Source organism: Monopterus albus, unplaced genomic scaffold (assembly GCF_001952655.1).
Source record: "Monopterus albus unplaced genomic scaffold, M_albus_1.0 scaffold74.1, whole genome shotgun sequence".
NCBI classification, from domain to species: domain Eukaryota; kingdom Metazoa; phylum Chordata; class Actinopteri; order Synbranchiformes; family Synbranchidae; genus Monopterus; species Monopterus albus.
Genome location: NW_018127954.1, coordinates 1,196,243 through 1,200,463, shown reverse-complemented (window position 1 = coordinate 1,200,463; position 4,221 = coordinate 1,196,243). Strand labels below are relative to the sequence as shown.

Genomic DNA, 4,221 nt, shown 5'->3' with positions numbered 1-4,221 from the left:
AAAAACTAGAAGTGAACCTGGAGGGCTTCATGTTCACAGTGCACAGATTAAGCAAACCACATCATGAACTTGAAACACCAGCATGAGGACTTGTTAGTGATTGTTTTTGTAACATAATTTCCGGATTATAAGCTGCACCCACTAAATGTAAGATGAAAAAACATGTACATAGCCGCAGGTGTCCACATTGTAACATGAGATATTTCGACAGCCAGATCGATCGCCTGTAACTTGACGCGGCATCATATGCATTTCGTCGTGTGTTGTCCATGATGAGGGTGTGTGCATGAAGCGACAAAAGTAGCGACTTACTGTATAGTCCGGAAAATATGGTATTTGTTTTGCACTGGGAAGATTCTGAGCATTATATGGGGCTTATTTCACAGCAAGGTCCTTTGTAGGATTTTACTGGTAAGCATACATCAAACTTGATCAGTCTTGGTCAGTTCTGATTGGCACCCTGGTTCAATAAACCAGAAAACCACTTCGTCTGTTTGTCCACCACTACTATGTCTGGAAGTCCCACAGGATCTTTGCATGATCATTCTCAACCACCTTTGGAGGTGTATCCCATTTTGACTTTGGGACGTCTAGCCTGTACTCAGTACAAATGTTTCTGTACACTATGCCAACCACTTGGTTATGGCGTTCCATGTTTGCCCTGCCTGCTAGCATCTTGCACCCCACTGTTATGTGCTGGATTGTCTCAGGGGCATCTTTGCACAGCCTGCACCTGGGGTCCTGTCTGGTATGGCTATTGATCTTGTACTTAGAGCCTGTTCCTGTGCTGCCAGGATTAGTGCCTCTGTGCTGTCTTTCAGCCCAGCTTTGTCCAGCCACTGGTAGGATTTTTCGATATCAGCCACTTTTTCTATTTGATGGTGGTACATACCGTGCAGAGGTTTGTCCTTCCATGAGGGTTCCTGCTCTTCCTTCCCTTGTTCCTCTGGTTTCTACTGCCTGAGGTATTCACTACGCACATCATCACTCGGGGCCATCTTCCTTATGTATTCATGGATCTTTGTTGTTTCATCCTGGATAGTGGCTCTGACACTCACTAATCCTCAGCCTCCTTCCTTCCGCTTAGTGTACAGTCTCAGGATGCTGGACTTAGGGTGAAACCCACCATGCATTTTAAGGAGCTTCCTTGTCTTTATGTCGGTGGCCTCTATCTCCTCCATTGGCCAGCTTATTATGCCAGCGGGGTACCTGATAATCGGCAGGGCGTAGGTGTTAATCCCCCAGACTTTGTTCTTTCCATTCAGCTGACTTCTCAGGACTTACCTTACTCTCTGCAGGTACTTGGTAGTTGCTACTTTTTTATGTGATGTGAAGCCCCAGTGGCCTAATGGATAAGGCACTGGCCTCCTAAGCCAGGGATTGTAGGATCAAGTCCCATCTGGGGTGGTTGTATGTATATATAAAATCAAACTAGTTAACTTAAACACACAAATCTAATTTCACAATCAAGAGGCTTGGGGTTTTATATTACATATTTCCAGATGGTGTTATTTGTAAGCAAGTGTCTTAATTCTGTCTGTGATTCCTGTAGTTGTCACTTATGATGTGTTTATTATTCAAATCTGCAAGCACTTCCACCTTGAGTTGTGCTCAGTCAGTTTTCTCCACTTTGCTAAAGCATTGTTGGAGCATGCAACGTGGATAGTGTTCACAGTGTACACAGACAACAGCATCAGTTGTCAACTAGCCCCAAATCACAAGTTACCTTACTACATCCATGTAAACTCTGAGAGTAAAGGAGAACGTCAGGTGCCATTACCATAAAGTTACACAAACTGGCAAGTGTACTGTATATGTCAGGGGAGATCGAGAGGTCAAGTAAAGACTGGCCTTTAACACAGGAGATCACTGTTCCTTTCCAACCAACAATTGTTCTTGTTTTTAAACATGACCACAATTATAATACTAACCATGCTAACAAAGTTCCTCTATCCTAAGTAACCAGTGTCCAAACCAAGATTTTTCCTTATACCTTGTGCCAAAACCTAATCCAAGCCTAACCATAGCATTGTCACATCATACAAGAGACTTAGTAATGGGTTTGGATGTCACAGATAAATAATATCAGTGTTTAATTTGTTGGAATTGCTGAGCCCTGCACACAGATTATATTCTTCTCTGTTTCTGCATCCATATTTATTGAACAACGCTGACTTTTAATAAGCACAGGAGTATTTGGGATATTTGAGGTCAGTTATAAAATAGACACTTTGACTTTGTGATTACTCACCTGATATTTGCGGATATACAAGCAGAGCTGTTCTTCAAAGAGCAGTGTATGAAAGTATGTCATTTTTGCTCCCATGTATTTGTCATTTGAGAACACCTAATATAACACAATTGGTCAGAGGTAGACGTAATATGACACTACTTCCCTGTTGTACTACAACTTATTAAACTGTTCTCAAGGCAAAATTCTAAAATGGAAGAAAAAAATGGCAAAGCAGTTTTTATTATTGCATTTTACATCTTGATCTTGCTTCTTGGTTTTATGTTCTGCCCTAATGCATCTGCTTTAATTATCTCGCCTCTATTGTAAAAATATGGCATTAGTATTTGTGCCAACAGAGCAGTGGAATCTGTGCCAGGGTCTTGTCAGTGCCTCTACCTTCACTTGGTAGCTGATAGAGGTTGATTAAAGTCATAGATTACTTAATGTTTCTTTAAGTAAAAATTGAATTACAGAAATCAAACAGCACTCCATTAGAGTAAGAAGAGTAAATGTATTTCCACCCTTGGGAATGCCAGCAAGCCGCCGCTCTGACAGGAGAGCTGCTTTCTTACTGCCAATGCCATCAGCAGAGCCAAAACCCCTCCTGTGTTCCCCAGCCTCCCATAGCACCTCCACACAGGGGAGAGACATTGATCAAGTGTCAGCTGTGGAAGAGGGCCCAGTAGATAAAGAGCTGCTGGAGGAGGCCATAAAGTTGGAACCCATCCACCTTCCTGTCTTTAAATCCTTTAGTCTGTTGGTGGCCACTGGGTGTATCCTCTCCCATCCTGTGCTGGCTGCTTTGTTTGCCAACTGCAAGCCCAATCAACTGCAAGAGTCCAACTCCTCCTCTGGCTGCAGTCCTGGTCCATATCCCAGGAGCTGCCTTGCTCCTGGCCTCAGTACGATCCAGATAAGAGGATTTCCCCAACCAGCATTTTCATACCTCAGACACTAGCTGCTGACAGTGCTGAGGTGAGGCTGTCAAATGTATATAGTTTCACAGCATGGGGGGTATCGATTCTCTCATGCAGTTTTTCTGTTTCTCTTGGTGCTGCCTCTGCATGAGAGAAGCAACAGTGGATAAAGCTGGGTGATGTTTACACAGAGCAACATGAGGATGAATCCATCCGCTGTGGGTGTATATGTGAAGATTCTGACAAAGCAATCAGATTTTAAAATTGTTAATTGGAAAACCTGTCAGAAATTACCATCAGGAACAGAAAATATTGTGACACCACAGTTTTTAAATTTAGTGGCATATTTACCAACACTGATGTTGTAAATGAGCACAGCAGCAGCTGTGTTAATTTGACTACACCTCTTCTGATCTGCTGCCTGAAGGCTGTGCCAAATGTGTGGGCTGAGGGGAAGTGTAGAAGAAAGGCCAAGTAGTGACCAAATTTTAATATGGCTGAAGAAATCACAAACACATTTCAGAACTTCAATCACGTAGTCTCCCCCGAATCAAATCATCTTTTATTTTGTTTAGTAACTGAAGCGTGGTTTAACCTGGAACTCTGTACAAGTCCCTCACATCCTCCTCTAACATGTTCTAACTCCAAAGAGATGTCAGATGACTGACAGCTGCCATGGTCAGAGCAGGGCTGTACACCTCCTTTCTCCACATGTTTAATTTCAGCCAGGGTTTCCTCTGTTGCAGTGGTGGCAAATCAGGTGCTGAGGGTGTTTGTATAAATTTCCTCCCTCATGTTTGCATCCCTGAATGGGAACGCCTCAAAATACATATCTAAGCATATCTGGTCAATCTACGTTCTGACTCTCACCTATGGTCATGAGCTTTGGGTCATGACCGAAAGGGCAAAATCCCAGATACAGGCGGCCAAAATGAGCTTCCTCCACAGGGTGGCTGGGCGCTACCTTAGAGATAGGGTGAGGAGCTCGGCCAATCTGGAGGAGCTCAGAGTACAAACGCTGATGATCCACATCTAGAGGAGCAAGATGCGGAGGGTCGGGCAGCTTGTTAC

At 43.5% G+C, this 4,221-nt stretch overlaps 1 non-coding gene across 1 annotated transcript; it reads left to right on the top strand.

Moving 5' to 3' along the window:
* The first annotated feature begins 1,334 nt into the window (after positions 1–1,334).
* Positions 1,335–1,407, top strand: trnar-ccu (transfer RNA arginine (anticodon CCU)). The gene has a single exon. It is a non-coding gene; the product is annotated as a tRNA-Arg (tRNA).
* The last annotated feature ends 2,814 nt before the right edge of the window (positions 1,408–4,221 follow it).